General features: G+C 43.7%; 1 long non-coding RNA gene across 1 annotated transcript; it reads left to right on the plus strand.

Moving 5' to 3' along the window:
- Window positions 1-296: 296 nt before the first annotated feature.
- Window positions 297-16,274, plus strand: LOC123017558. Its single transcript, XR_006413632.1, has 3 exons — window positions 297-308; window positions 5,986-5,990; window positions 16,109-16,274. It is a non-coding gene; the product is annotated as an uncharacterized LOC123017558 (long non-coding RNA).
- Window positions 16,275-16,522: the final 248 nt, after the last annotated feature.

Below are 16,522 nucleotides of genomic sequence, written 5' to 3' on the forward strand. Positions count from 1 at the left end.
TGCCCTCCCCTGCTTGCTAGGCTTGCCTGGTGCCTACCCTGCAGTTCTCTGAGTACCAGTGAAGGCCGTTTCATTTTCCTAGGTTTTTTAACCCTTAAAAGAACGTTGGTGGATTGTATGATCTTTGCACAGGTGTTGGCTTTTAGTTTTTAAATTGATTTGCTTCTATAGATTTAACATGTAATGTTTTGGTTTATCATGGTTTATCATGTTATTGCATTCTATGGTTTTCAGTTTTATTTACAGAAAGCTTCAACTATTGGTGCTAGAGCAATGTAAAAACAAATGAATCAGTGAGCTTCAATGCAGTGGTAGATGGCACTGTTCAAATATGACTGAAGTCTGGCATATATAGAAGTCTACCAAGCTTTGCAACAAGGGCTGTAAAATATCAAGTTGTGACATTTTGCAACAGACCAATGGTGCTAATAGCTTGAGAAAATCTCCTTGGTATGTATAACAGCAAGACTGTGGAAGGGAAGGAGGGAAGGAAGTTTTCCACGCACGGTTCCCTTATAGATCTGGGTTTGGAAGTCTTTCATTATTGTGTTCTCTGTTGTCTTCCAAATATTAGCCTTTAATGAAATACACATTTCCTTCATTTATTTTGAAGCTATTCCAATGCAAGCAAATACCAGAATTTCAACTGTTATGATAGGATAGGTTCTTTATTGGTTTGTTTTCTTTTCATTCCCTCTGTTTTCACTGTATCCTTCTTTTATTATAAAGCCTTATATTTCCAAATCAAGGAGCCTGACTAATCAGAAAAGCTTCCAACTGAGGTAGACAGCTATTCCTCAGAAATGTCCCCAAATCCTTTCCTTGCAGCCAGCTGCTCTGAAAACAGGAAATTGAGGAAGCCAGGTTCATCTGAAAGATGGGATGTTTCAGATAATGTTTTTAAAGAAAAGCTGCATGCATGCTACACTATATAGTGGAAAAGGATATTGAGAAAAGAAGATAAGAAAAGGATGTGTAAAGGCTAGGCTGTGAGCGTGCACAAATATACAGCACAATCAGCTATTTCAGCTTAAGGGAAATACTAGGCTTATGTGCATTTCTCATCTGGATCCAAAAATCGGTGGTGAGCACTTTGTGCGAGAAGCTGTGAGTAGGGGTTGTTTTTACTTAGTTACTCCTGTGCCATTTTCAACATTTGCATTAAGAATACCAGATACTTCTACGAATTATGAGGCACTGGATTGGATCCAACATTCATTATTCATTTGTTTATGTGAGGCATCTCCTGCATCTGTGCCCTCCAAGGCCGCCTCCAGTGTAGAAAGCACACTAGAAACTGAGGAAGGCCATGACCACCCTGCAATGCTTTTCTTCCACCTCTTCTTTCCTCCTGCCATAGAAAACTTCAAGTCATCATCAGGCATATTCAGATATAAACATTTTATAGCAGCTTAATAAATTGGTCAAATATACATTGATCTTTCATGTATGCCAAGGATGGGCAATTTGTGTCCCTTGAACGTTTTAGCCTATGCCTTCCACCAGTCCTAGCCAGCACAGCCATGGATCATGGGAGTTGTAGGACATAATACCTGGAGGACCACAAGGATAGCCACCCCGATATATACCCTTTAGGGAGAATTGGCATCTGACCAGACATTTTTTCAGCCCTCCCTTCACCCTTACCGGCACTTTCTTTCCTTTCCAAACCTGGTGATTTCAATTTTAGTTATGTGTTGCATGAAAATAGACCAGTGACTAACATCCCGTTTCTCGGCAAGGTGTTGGAGTGGGTGGTGACGGGACAACTCCAAGCACTCTTGGAGGAAATTGATTATCCGGACCCATTTCAGTCCGGCTTCAGACCCGGGTATGGTACTGAATCTGCCTGGATCTCCCTGTATGATGACCTGTGCAGGGAGAAAGACGGGGGGAGTGCATCCCTGTTGGTTCTCCTGGACCTCTCAGCGGCTTTCGATACCATTGACCATGGTATCCTTCTGGATAGGCTAGCGGGATTGGGGGTTGAAGGCACTGCTTTGCAGTGGTTCCGCTCCTATCTCAATCACCGTTTCCAGAAGGTGGTGCTGGGGGACTATGGCTCTGTGCCGTGGCAGCTCTGCCATGGAGTTCCACAGGGGTCCATTTTGTCCCCCATGCTATTTACCATCTACATGAAACCGCTGGGAGAGGTCATCAGGAGGTGTGGGCTGCGGAATCATCAGTATGCTGATGATCCCCAGCTCTACCTCTCGTTTTCCACCAATCCAGGTGAGGCAGTGGCTGTGCTGAACCGGTGCCTGGCCGAGGTAATGGGCTGGATGAGGGCCAATAAACTGAAACTCAATCCAGACAAGACGGAGGTCCTGTTGGTTGGCGGATTGGGCTTCGGGGAAGGGGACCTGAACTTAGTCCTGAATGGGGTTGCACTCCCTCTTAGGGACAAGGTCCGCAGCTTGGGAGTGCTCCTCGACCCAGAGCTTTCACTGGAAGCTCAGGTGACAGCGGTGGCGAGGAGCACTTTCTTTCAGCTTCGGCTGATCCATCAGCTGCGTCCCTACCTGGAGAATGACTGCCTGGCGACAGTGACACATGTGTTGGTGACTTCCCAACTTGACTTCTGTAACGCGCTCTATGTGGGGCTGCCCTTGAAGACGGTCCGGATACTTCAATTGGTTCAAAATAGAGCTGCCAGGCTGCTGACTGGGACTGGGCGTTATGTTCACATGACTCCAGTTCTCTGTCAGCTTCACTGGCTCCCCATTGAAGTCTGGGCCCAATTCAAGGTGTTGGTTATGACCTATAAAGTCCTTAACGGCTTGGGTCCTGGTTACCTGAAGGAGCACTTACGTCCATATATGCCCACCCACCCCTTGAGATCAGTGGGAGAGGCCCTTCTCTGGGAACCCTCCGTGAAGGATATTAGGAGGGTAAGTACCCAGAGGAGGGCCTTCTCTGCGGTGGCGCCCAATATATGGAATGCGCTCCCCAGAGAGGTCCACCTGGCGCCATTGTTATTTATTTTTTGGTGCCAGGCGAAGACCTTTTTATTCAAACGTTATTTTAATTGTTAATATTAAATATTTATTTTATTTTTCGGGCCAGGTCGACTCAAATTGTATTATATTGTTTTATACTGTGCTTATTTATTTATTATTGTGAGCCGCCCCGAGGCTTCGGTGAATGGGGTGGCATAGAAGCCTTCTAAATAAATAAATAAATAAATTGGCAGCTTATATTAGTACTCTGATAGGTCTATCTTTTTCAGGCTACAATTTAAGCTCTATGCCTGATACACTAACTGGCCAGTGTTTAATAAAACAATCAATTAAGCAATAAAACTGTGAAAGTAATTAAGGTGATCTAATTCATTTCAGGTCTATTCTTTTCTCGAATCATGCCATTCCTACAGAATCTTGCACTTACAATAGTTTGTCTAAACAAAATGAGTTTCATACAACAATTTGATTTTCATATAGCTCATAATGATTTAATAATTAGTATGTGAGACTAAGAGTTTTGCAGTATAAAAGACCCATAGCTCTGCAATGAAGGAATAATGTGCAGGGGTAATCGTCTTGCACTAGCCACTTTTTAAAAAATGTGTCTGTTTTTAGGATTACAAACCTGACAGAAATGAAATGGGGGCAAACAGATGCAAGCACGCACAGTTTCCTTACATTAAGATAACCCTCCTCTCGTTCATCTTGCAGGGGGTTTTAAAGCTAACTTTCCTGTCAGCTGGCATCCTAACAAGAGCTATGAGCTGTAACTTTGGGAAGCGAAGAGCGGCTTTGGAAAAAAGAAACAAAAGCAAAGGGAAACAAGGATAAGATACCTCCTGATGCCGTGGTCCTAGCGGCATGGACTCCCGATCACCACATAGATATTCCATAATTGGGGTGAATTTAAAATGAAGAGGAAGGAAAATCCTGAACATAAGATTCAAAAGTGTGTGCGTGGGGGGGGGGGCACTGACATTCCTTGTTTGACCTAAAGCACCTGGCCAGATGCGGGCTTGGATCATGATGCATGCGGCCTCTCCCTGCTCACTTGTCCCCCACTGCCCAGCCGGGGGGCAGGCATGAGGCATCTGCTCCCTGGCGTCCCACTGCCCGCTTTCCCTTGCTGCCCAGCTGCCCGTTGCTGGAATCGGCTGGGGGCAGACTGATCATCAAGGAGGCACAGGGGGAGTCTCAACGATCCTATCGTGCCCCCCCAACCCTACCCCATTTCCCCATGCACTATGATGGGATAGGAGAGAAGGCTGTGCGTGCCTCCGGGGAAGCGGGGAGGAGAGCATCTCGGGGGGGGGCAGCTCTCTGAACCCAGGGGCCACGTATGCAGCGGGTGGGGCCTGGCCTTCCCCTGCCCTGTTTTCGTTGCTGTGCTGTCAGTTTCTCTCCGTCTCATGGAGTCCCTGTGAATGAACACCCTCCAAAATGTCCTGTCCTGGGCGGCCCTGCTGGAGTCAGTCCATCTCATATTTGGCCTTCCTTTTCTACTCCCACTTTCACCTTTTCCTAGAATGATTGTCTTCTCCAGGGAGCCTTGCTTTCTCATGATGTGCCCAAAGTAGGATGGTTCTGCCATTTTTGCTTCTAGGGGAAATTCATTCCTCCCATTTATACTCCCAGAAATATATACCAATTTCTCCCCCCCCCCCCCCCCCACACACACACTTTCCTCTACAGCAGCCCTCACCTGCTAAATAGTAGTGGTATTACATGGATCCCAAGGGTCAGAGTAGCACCCTGAACATAAACATCAATAGAACTTCTAAAAGCTGACTAAACGTGCCTGGCTCACACTCGGTTTTGGGTGAAAGTGCTGTTAAATCCCTTGACACCGGCCTTCAACTCAGCGTGTTCAGGATCGTGGTGTTGATTTGCCATCATAATGTATTTGCATAATCAAAAATAATACATCTAACAAGACCAGTTAGGTTACTTCTCCCACGTTCTATTTGCCCAGCATTAAGAAAATATACATCTGTTAGAACAAAGTAAAATGGAAGACATTTTTTTTACTGTGGAGCTATTATTTAAAATGACTCATGGCTCATACTTCCCCATTGGGGAAGGACATTCCAGATAGAGTCAGTAACAACCGAAATAAAACAACAATCTTCCTAGATCAAAAAAGAAAGCAACCAAACAAAAAACAAATCCAAAAAGAAAAAAATGAAGAACCAATTAAAATAATTTGATGTCTGTCCATGTTTGAACTTCCCTTTAAATGCTTGTTTTGGCATTCCTTAAACACTAATGTGTTCTCTAGGAACATTTGGAAAAGTAATTTTGACTCTTAAGGGGATACTGTGTCAGTGGAATTTACATGGAAAAACATATTTACATGGAAGAGTAGCACTCATACATTTGTCATCACTGAAGTTTAATATCTAGTGATAAATCTATTTATCCAGATTAAATCTTATTTAAACTAATCCCCTTCCTACGTGGCTAGTTCCACTGATTTACATCCTACCTTTTGGGGCCACACCCATCTCCACACAGCAAAACAAGGCTATCCAGTATTAACCAGCATAAAGACAAAGATTGCAGTTAGTAATGACATTGATCTTTTAAAAGTATTGTATTGTTGTTTCCTTATAGTTTGTAGTCTGGTTTTATCCTATTGTTTTATTGTTATAACTTGAAATGTGTTTTGGCTCATTTTATTGTTGTGTCATGGATTCTAAGCTGGCCAGAGAGACTTTTTGGCTAACAGTGTGACATATGCATTAAATACATACATATATATACATACATACATATATACATACATCCAGATAGACATTCTTCATCTATCAATCAAGAGAGACACTTAAATCACATGCTGGTGGTCAGTTAAGCAGATGATTACCTGATTTATCTGAGAGCTGATGGTTCCTTTGGGCAAATCAGTAAGATGAATCATGATGATATGATGGGGCCACCAAAAGTATCCACAACAAAACAATGATGGAAGTGAAATATGGATTGATTTGTCCAAGATAAATATGGCAAAAGCATCTAATACAAGCTTGTGTGGTCTACTTTTTAAAGCTAGAAATGTAAGATCCACTAGCAAAAGAAATCTCATTAAAATCAAAGAATTATAAACTGCAGAATTAGTTCTGAGTACCAGAACTGAATGGAATTTGTTCTTTCCATAAACAGAACCATTCCTGTTTATCCTAAGCTTGCTTTATTGTAGTTGCATAACTTAGAAGCCTCTTTAGTCCATTTGTAATTTAGAAGTCCAAGGAGAAATCCTTTTGTCATTGCTGCTGTTAAATAATAGGGAACCTTGTTAATTCGCTTGAAATCACCTAGGGACTGCCAGTAGAGCCATTGGTCCTACTGCCTACCCTTGCTGTAAAAAGGGGTGGGGAAGAAATTTATTTAGTTTACACCTGAAAGTTCAGACATTCAAACCACTGTGCGAACTGAATGTTATTCCTTTGAAATTTGCACTTTTCTGAATTTTGGAATGTTTTCCAATATAGATAGGATACAACACTGTTTATATTAGGGAAAATATCATTAAAATGCACTGAAATGCAAGCATGCCGCCCCCATTCTCAGTTCTCTGGACAGTGTATTTCTCCTGTGTCCGCTCCAATAGCTTCTGTACAGCTATGTAAGATGCTAGCATTACTAATATGAGCACTGGAAACTGCATTGAAATTAACAGTGTAGTCCTATACATGTTGATTCAGTAAGTCAACACTGGGTTTAGTGGGACTTCACTCATGTATGTGAACATAAGATGCTAGTCTTTCTCAGAATCACAAGTTGCTTGATGTTCCCTGCTTTGGTCTCCATGTTACTGAAATGAATATATTCATAATAACAAAGGTAATGGGGCCAATCCACTAGCTGAGTTATGAAGCCAAGATGAAGATTTCTTCATCCAAACAGAAGGTTAATAAAATGCAGAAGGTTTTTGTTGCGGCCTGAATAAGTCTGTTGTTTCTTTATCAAGAAGACAGGAGTTTTAGAAACATAGAAACACAGCGAGTCAGAAGGGGTCTCCTGGGCCATCTAGTCTGACCCCCGGCTCCAGCCGGCTCCGCTCACGACATGCCCATCATGTGCATGTCTAGCCTCTCTTTGAACACTCTCACTGATGGGGCCTCAACCACCTCCCGTGGAAGCCCATTCCATACCCTCCTAACTGTCAGGAAGTACTTCCTGGGATCCAAATCAAACCATTTTTAGTTGATTAACAACCATTGTTTCAAAGCAACTTCCCCTGTCATAATACTACAGCCAGATATTTTCATTTCAGTGCCTCTTTAAAAACCATAGTCCCTTCTATAGAGACAATATGGTGTAGTAGTTAAGAGCATGGGACTGGGACTCAGAGGATCTGGGTTCTAGTCCCCACTCAGCCATGGAGCCAACTGGGTAACTTTGGGCCAGTCACAGACTCTCAGCCCAACCTACCTCACAGGGTTGTTATGGTGGGGATAAGATGGAGGAGGAGAATGATGTAAGCTGCCTTGAGCCCTTCGTAGGAAAAAGGCAGGATATAAATCGAAAATAAATAAACAAACAAACAAACAAACCAATTTTGATTTTCAAAGTTTAAGAGAGATTCTTCTTTTGTTTCTTTCAGGGCTGCCTGCCACAGATTTTATTGTGGCTGATCTGGGTGGTTCCTTCATTTGCGTTTCATGGCCTACCATGGTTTAAAGATGTACCATGTCGTTGCATATTTTGACTCTGATGGCGCACTGAGGGACGTGGAAGTGTCCCTCAGTGTGTTTTCTCAGCTTCTTCCATGTGACATGACATGTATGCCTTGTGTGTGGGGTGTAAGTGCTCGGTCATGGACCCTGAGCACTTGTGATAACAGAGAGGAGGCAATTTTGCCCATGCTGATCTTCTGAGAAGTGGTATGTTTGTGAGATTACCGAAAGAGAGAGTGAATTTTTTTTAAAAAAATTGGCAGTACAGTGGTACCTTGGCTCATGAACTTAACTCGTTCCATGAACTGGTTGCGAACGAGTCAGATTTCCCCATAAGGTTCAATGTAAATAAGGTTACATCATTCTGAACCATATGTATTTTTTAACCGCAAAAATATGGAACAAAGTACAGTACAGTAGAGTATGAAGAGAGAGAACACAAACCTTGCTTGAGGTGACTTCTGGCATAGAGGACAGGAAGGTGGGTGAGGAGGAGGTTATTGTTTGGAGGGAGCGTCTGCGACCGCGATCTCAACTAGAGGAAGCTGTGACCACGTGTCAGAGCAGGGAAGATGGCCGCATTCATGGCCATGTGAACATGATCGCGGCCATCTTCCCCGCTTGAACACTCTCTGACACGTGGTTGTGGTGCGGGGAAGATGGCCGTGATCACGTTTGCGCAGAGAAGATGGTTGCAATCGTGTTTGTCACCTGATGTGGAGTTCACAAATGGAAGCAAAATTTTGCCAGACTTTCTGTTCGCGAACCGAATTGTTCGTGAACAGAAGTGTTCGTGAACCGGGGTATTACCGTATTAATAATAATTTCATTTCTATACTGCCCAATAGCTGAAGCTCTCTGTGTGGTTTACAACCATACATATAATACCACAAAATACCATATTTATTTATTAAAAGTTTTTCTATCTTGTCCCCTACAAATGTCTCGGAATGGCTTACAATAAATAAGTAGAATAAAACAAACCCCACAGCATCTGGCCATTGATATACTAAAATCCCAGTTAAACTCAATTAAATTTTAAAATAGCGGGAACATAAAAAGGTTTAAATATAAAGTACAGATAACAATAAAAACATCATAACAATTGCAGTGCCAAATTTATTAGCCACAGTTAAACCCACATTTTAAAAGTGACAATAGCTTGCACAAATTTAGTCATGAGACCTGTTAAGCGGCTGGCATAATGGCTCGATATAACAACCAAGTGTGTGGACTGCCCTGTCACGGGGGGGGGGGGGGTCTTGATCTGGTACTGAAAAGACAAGCGAGTTGGTGCCAGGCAGGCCTCAGGCGGGAGCCTGTGCGTTTGCGAGTGTCCACACGCATGGGTGGGATCCAGCTGCAAACGGCCCTGATGCCACGGTTGAAAGAGCACCTGCGGAGAGCACGGTGGCTGTGTGCTTCCCTACGCCTTCAGGGGGCCCCTCCTCCTGCCACATCCCGACTGGCTTTCTCAGGTGAGAGGAGTGGGGGAGAAGGCCAGCGACAGCATGGGACACCTTGTGTGGAGGCGATTTGGTTCTTGTCTTTGAAGTCAGGGATTACGTGCGTGCTTCTGTGTGCCCACGTGTGGAATCGGTGAGCACCTGTTCTCTGGGATGTGACATATACCAGTCACTGCATGGAAGTGCAATTCCACAATCCCAATAAAATAAAAAATCGCTGGTGACACAGCATTGTACTGATGTGGAATTCCATGTGGCATGTGACATAGCGAAAAGGTCACATTGCCCTGCATCAGGGATTACTTAAGTCAAGTTAATTAAGTGCGCCTCTCCCCATAACTCATCCAGATAGAGCTCTGGGCAACATGCTATTTGCAGCTATGCAGCTGTCAACTGCTATGGGGCCTGACACTCTCAGTGCCTTCTGTGGCTGCACACGGGGCGTGTTTTATCGTCTGAGTACCAGAGCCCCTTCTCAAGCGGGAATGCTGCTTCCAAGTCCCCCTGCAGGTGAGCAAACATGCTTGGACCACGGAGAGCATCCTTTGCTGTAACAGGAGCTGGATGGAGAGAGGAAGTCCGCATGGGCTTGCAGGAGTCACAACCCCAGGTGGCTGTGCTTGCTTCTGGACAAGCATCCCTGTAGACCCCCCCTGCAAAAGCCCCTTCTCTTGCTTATGAACAGATGTTAGCCATGCAGGCAGCACATGTCCCGTTCAGTCCAGGGATCCATAATTTCTCAGGAGGGTGTGGATAAGATTTTTCAAGATCTCGGGAACTAGGTGGAAGAAAAATTTGGAAGAAAAAATTTGGTACAGATTTGAACTGTAATTAAGGTGCTCCAGAACTAAAGTCCAACAATAAAGTGCTCAGAATATGAATGTCACCAGCTCATGATGCCTAGATGAATTCCTGAACTTTCTTGGTTATTTCACCCACATCAATCAGCCATCCACTGTGCTGTTTTTATTGTATTTGGTGGCGGAGGTTGTGGGGTGGGCTGGGGGTAGAAGTTGTCAGAGAGCAACAGGTTTCGAGTGGCTGTCATTTGTTTTCCACAGCCCTGTTCAGCGGTTCTTCCTGAATTCTGCAGTACTCATATCATCTGCCACAGTAAAGAATCTGTATCCTTTGCTGCTAACTAGGGGCAGCTGTGATAGTGGGCAGCAACCACAGTAATATCTATGGGAAAAATCCCCTCTTGCGGAGCTGTCAAATCATTCCTCCAGAAGCTCATTTTATTCAAGAGGTGCTGCTTGCAGTACATTAATTGCCTCTCTAAATAAGCCATTCAAAAAAGGAAAAGGAAGGGAAGGGAAGGGAAGGGAAAAGGAAAGAAACAGAATATTAAAAAAAGAAAAATAAAAAAACCTTTGAATTACTGGGTCATCTCTGTGGATGTTTGGTTGAATCACCATTTCTCCTCAACTCACTTCAAGGGTAGCTACTTAATCAAAAACAAATGCCATCTTAATAGTTTCTATGAAACAAATATCTTCATCAGAAAGAAGTGAAAAAGTAAAGTTATTCTGGCATGCCAGATTCAGCTGCTAACTCTTAAGGGTCTGACGGGGAGGACACCCTACAAAAGGCGGCCAGGACAGCAAGCTTTGTATGGAGGTCTGCAAACACTGAGCCCAGGCACCTGATGGGAAGAATGCGGCACCGATTCAGACAATTTGTGCAAGAACGGATGGCCAGGCTACTTAATACAGCAAAGCCTGATCCAGCATTGCAGTTTCTGTTGCTGTGAATGAGCCAGAGAGCCTCAGTTACTGGGTGGCAGAGCACGTAATAAATAAGACAGAGCTTTAAAACCTGCATGTTAGTAGCCTCTATCACAGTGAAACAAATTCAAAAAATTCAAAAAGTATTAATAAAAAACCTTAATATGTTTTGTTAAGAGCTTTCCATATTTACTTAAGCTCCAGAATCCTGAGAAAATACAGCTGTTAAGGACCAAGTCTTTATAGAGGCAAACTGGGTATGGCATGGTGGCTATTCCCAGCTGGACAGCTGTCAGTGGCAGAATGAGAGACCTAAATTCCAGATTTGTTTGTTTGTGGGAACAAAAAATCTATGCAAGTGAAGCTATCATGCATATGCCAGCATGGCTTTCTTAAGAGTAAGTCATGCCCAACTAACCTAATCTCAATTTTTGACTGGGTAACATTGCAAATGGATAGCAGGAAATGGGACATAATTTACCTAGGCTTTAACAAAGTATTCAGCAAGGTGTCCTGTGATATCCTGAATTAAAAAAACTAGCAAAAAGTGGGCTGTCCCACACTAGAGACATTCAAGGCAAAACTGGACAGTCAGCTGAGTGGGATGCTGTGACTTGGCGTTCTGCACCAGGAGGGGTTTGGACCTGAAGGCCTCCTTGGCCCCTTCCAGTCATACCCTGTGTCCACTAGACAGCCTCTAGACAGTCAGACAGTTGCTCGGGTCTCCAGCTACAAGGCCGAAAACCAGTCCCATCTTGTAGCTGGGGAGCTGTGCTTAGATCCGTCTCACCCACCTATAGCCAGCACAGAAGGATCTGCACTGACTGTGTCCCCTGGATCATAAGAGTGACCTCAGAGATGGACATTTTGGGTGGTGCAGGGGGAAGAAACTGGTGCCACCAAGGCATGATGTGTCCAAGTTGTGCTTCAGCCTCCCACTCTCCCATTCCAAAGTGCCACGCAGTTGGGCGAAATTGGCTCAGTGCTTTTCAGGATGGTACTGGAGGAAACGTTTGTCTCTGTACTTCTCCCACTCTCTGTATCTGCAATCCTCTGAGTTTGAAGGGCCACAGACATCACAGTTGGATGGCATCCAAAGGCTGTATTATTAAGAAACAAGTCTATATCAGTAATGGTTCCGTAACAATCGGTGAAAGGAAGGAGAATCATATCACACGCCAGTCCATGCATAGTTCCAGCTTACACCAATGTCTTTGTGGACAAACGAGAAGAAACCATCTTTAAAAAGTAATCCACTCCCATGGTAGTACTTCACTGATAATATCTTTTTAATCTGGACCATTAGTGAAGAAAGCTTGGAGCATTTTTAAAACTACATCAGTTAGGTCCATTTGTTTATCATACTGCATAAACATGCAGTATCACCATCACAGAGACGCAGTTACCTTTGAAAGCAGAGAAGCTCCCAAGACATATTTTCATTGATCAAGCAGAGCTTTGATTGCAAGTCAGACCTGTCTAAATATGAAGGGGACTGCAGTTATCCATAGTTTGCCAAGGAAGGATTAACAGAGGCTTAGCATCTGAGAACTGAATCTGCATGAATCTCTGTTCTAAGAACATAAAAAGAAAAACATAAAAAAGGCCATGCTGGATCAGTCCAAAGGTCCAGCACTCCATTCACACAGTGGCAAGCCAGCTGCCACGGGATCCCTCAAGCAGGAGGCATGCAAGACCTGCACCAGCCCAGGCTCCTCAGCAACTGGTGCGTGCAGGCAGGCCCCCTCTGCTAAAGGGTGCAGCACACAGCCAGCACGGCTGGTAGCCACCGGCAGCCTCCTCCTTCAGGAACCAGCCCAATCCCTTTTTCAAAACCACCACTGGCCTGTACTTTCCCAGACTCCCCCTGGACCCCTTTTAAAAAACTGATGTGACATTGCCCATTCTCCGATCTCCTGGTACAAGGGCTAATTTTAGGGACATGTTGAATATTTTGGTAAGGAGTTCAGTGATTTCATGTTTGAGTTCTTTGCCGGCTCTTGGATGGAGACCATCTGGACTGGGTGACTTGCTGGCCTTCAGTTGGTCAATTAGGTTGGGAATTTCCCTTTTTGTCACCACTATCTGCCTTAATGCCTTGGACTCCCTTCCAGAATACATAAGCTCAGGGACAGGGTTGGGCTTATCTTCTGCTGTGAAGACTGATGAAAAAAATTCATCCCGCTTCTCAGCAATCTCCCCCCCCCCACCCACTGCCCTCCCCCCGTGCTCTCACAAAAAGCAAATAAGAGAGTGAAACTTTTGCAATATAAATCAGACTACAGGCCAATTACAAATGGTGGGAATAGTTTTCTAGTAAAAAGTGATATTTTTTTCTGTAATAAGCATTTTTGAAAGGGGTAGACATATGTGATTGAAGCATTGCACAGCATGTAATCTGGTATATGCATTAAACAAACTTTTAAAAGACTGGATCCCTGCTCCAAGTGATAATGATAGGAATGTTGCTGCACAGTTCAGGCACTGGAGAGAACACGGAATAGCCTACACCCGATATGGTGAGGGTCGAGGGTCACAGGTCGCCACCATGCATGTTCAGCAGGCTTCTCCCACTCAGGTCTTCCCCCAGCGTGTGGGGCCAGGAGATGGGGACCTGACAGCAAGTCAGGGGTGCCGGCTTTGCCACCATGTTCCGTCTCTCTGCAGTGTTGCTTGTGGAGGGAAAATGCCTAAATAGGGTTTAGGTTTGATTTGAATGCCAGAAACAGAATCTGACTGCTCCTAGCTTGTTCTTCTTCCCACTGGTTCGAAGTAAGCAAAGCTGCATCCAGTTAAAGAGAGTGCAGTGGGGAAATGAGCTCAGTTCTGCTGCAAGACAGCAATGGGAATGGAAATCTGCAGGCGGTGGTCCTTTTTATTTTTTTGCACTGTAAGGCAGTTAGACCAGAAGAAGCACACAGGCGAGGAGGGCTCTTAAGGAGGTATCTGAATTTAATAAAGCTGTCTGGAAGGGGAAAGAGACAACTATAGAAGATTAGAGCGATAAGAGAGAGAGGGTACCGGAAAACAAAAGTAATTATTGATTGATCACAGAACATTATTTCCTTCCAGGGTTAAATGGCCATGATTAAGAAATAAATTTGAATACTGGGGAGGAACATCTGAAGGAAAAGAGCAAAATCTGAGGAGCAAAAGAAAACAAAAACAAACCAAAACCACCCCAAGCAGCTAGCAGGCCATTAATCTAAAACAAATTCTTTAACAATTAATTCACAAGACAAGAAAAAAAGAAAGATTGTTACTTATAAAGCAGCTTGAATTTCATTCTCCTTTTCTCTGTTGCAAGGAGAAAAGCTATTAAGGTTACTTTAAATACACCTAATGGGTAGACAACTTACACTCAAGTGTAATTGTAGTCATTTAAAAGTACTTATTTGTGGCCAGTTGCACTAGAATGTGGACGAGGATGCAAGTTTGGATGCATCTCTCTGAAAGCAATACCAGTGCAAAGAGCTAGCACCAGCTTCCAGATGTGCATTCCAAAGTTTGCTCTGTTGGTGGGTTACCTTGTGTGATTTTCTGTACATTTTATCTCAGATGAAAGAACCTGTGCCTTATACTTTCTATCAACACATGTTAAGGAAAAGTCAGTAATCCTCTTTCATAGGATGCTGAACTTAATTGTTAAGAGTGTCCCCAAGCCCACCCTGGTATTAAAAGTGTTTCAGAATTCAAGATTTGAAGTCAAGTTTAGATGTTTAATCTAGAGGATTTCCAGAATTCAGATTCAACATATTAATTCAGTCAAAAAATCATATTGTTCATTATATTGAACATTATATCCAAATACAGCACAAGCCTGTATTTATGTTTCTGGCGCTTGTAAAGGACATTGCCACAGAATTATTGATGGCTGTTAACTCACCACTGAACAGAGTATTGCAGTGTATTTAAGGCTCTTAGGATAGAGGGCACTTGGGCATGGGGAGGGTACTTTTTATGCACCATTCTGGTGACAGAACACTAGAGGGCTCAGATTTGGAATGGGGTACCAGTCGTAGACATGAATATTTTAGACCTGAACATAAAATACCCTGGGTGACTTTGGGCCAGTCTCTGCTTCTTGGCCTACTCCATTTCTCAGGATTGTTGTGAAGATAAAATGAGGAGGAGAAAGACCGCATAAGCAAGCTTGGGTTCCTTGTGGGGGGCAGCGTCAGGTAATAAATGTAATAATAAAATAAATGAAAGTAATACACAATGCCATAACTCTAATTCTCACCCAGGATTAGTTATCCTAAGCTGACTGGCACTCAAGCAGGCTAATTCTTCCTTCCAGTTTCCTTTTCCTCACTGAGACATCAACATGCTATATATGCAGCAAAAGTAAAACAATTCAAGAAAAGCAGTCCAAATACCAAAATCAGTCTCACACTTTAAAACCAGGAACAAGGTAAAACAATCCAATATAAAAACAAGGAAACAAAACTTCAACTCACCAGGAGAGCTCTGCAAAGTGGGACTCGCAACAAAATGTTCCAGTGTGGAGCCATCCCATGCCCTCTTCCAGCATACTCCATTCCATGCCACCCCATCCCATCCCATCCCACCCTGCCTTGCATTGGCCCTCTGCACCTCACAGACACAGCAATCTGTGACCACTAAACCTGTTCTGTCTTCACTGTGTAGTTTAACGTTTATTTATATATTTTATTATATTTGTATACCATCCAATAGCCAAATTTCTACGGATTCACATCAATTTAAAAAAATTAACATTTCAAAATATAAAATATAACAAGAAATACAGTATTTAAAAATTAAATGGTTAAAACTACAGTATAAAATAGAAGTACAAACGAGAGTAAGACCTAACAGCAGTACAGAGGTTTAAAATATGATGCAGACTTCAAAACAGATTGAAAATTCTAGGGGGAATAAGTCCTTTTTGGTGCCAGAAAGAGTCCAACGGAATTACCAGGCGAGCCTCTTTGGGAAGTTCATTCTATAGCTGGAGTGCCACAGCAGAAACGGCCCTCTTCTCAGTGATTTCCCTTGGGAGGAGCTCTGGCCAACTGTCTGCTGAGGAAGAGCACAGGCGGATACAGTCCTTCAGGTAATATTGCCCAAAGGAATTTAGGACTTTGGCTGCTAATACCAGCACCTCTTTTGTGCTTTTGCAATGCTGAGAGTTCCCCAACCATGCCAGTACTTTTGCTCTTGCTTCTCAGTGGTTCTGCTTTGGAGTGACAGGCACAGTTTGCTATTTGAGGGAAGGATAATGAAATAGGGAACAAGCAAGGACCATGAACCAGTGAGTAAGCCAGGGCCATCTTCACGCATGGGCCTGAGGGGAACTTGCCTGTGGGCCCATCCTAATCTGTGCATGTTAACCCTCGCAAGATCGGAAAACTTCAAAATTGACAGTAGTTGTAGTTGTCGTAGGGGCCCCAGTACACTGCTTTGCCCGGGGCCCGTAATGCTGTTAAGACGGCCCCGGAGTAAGCATGACTATGGCTGGCACTTTCCCATTGTCAAGCACTGTTTCCCGTAGCCAACGATCAGAGGGATGTATTTTATATATCCTCCACAGCCAGCTGCTGAATGCTGAACACAGCAGGGTGCAGGGTAGATCAGAGTCAAGTGCTCCTGCTCCAGGAGATGCTGCAACGGCAATCGCCTATTCAAGCTGGATTTTTGTATTGCTATTAAAAGTACAATTCTTTAAT

The sequence above is a fragment of the Varanus komodoensis genome, unplaced genomic scaffold (genome assembly GCF_004798865.1).
Source record: "Varanus komodoensis strain SLA01 unplaced genomic scaffold, ASM479886v1 scaffold97, whole genome shotgun sequence".
Taxonomy (NCBI): Eukaryota; Metazoa; Chordata; class Lepidosauria; order Squamata; family Varanidae; genus Varanus; species Varanus komodoensis.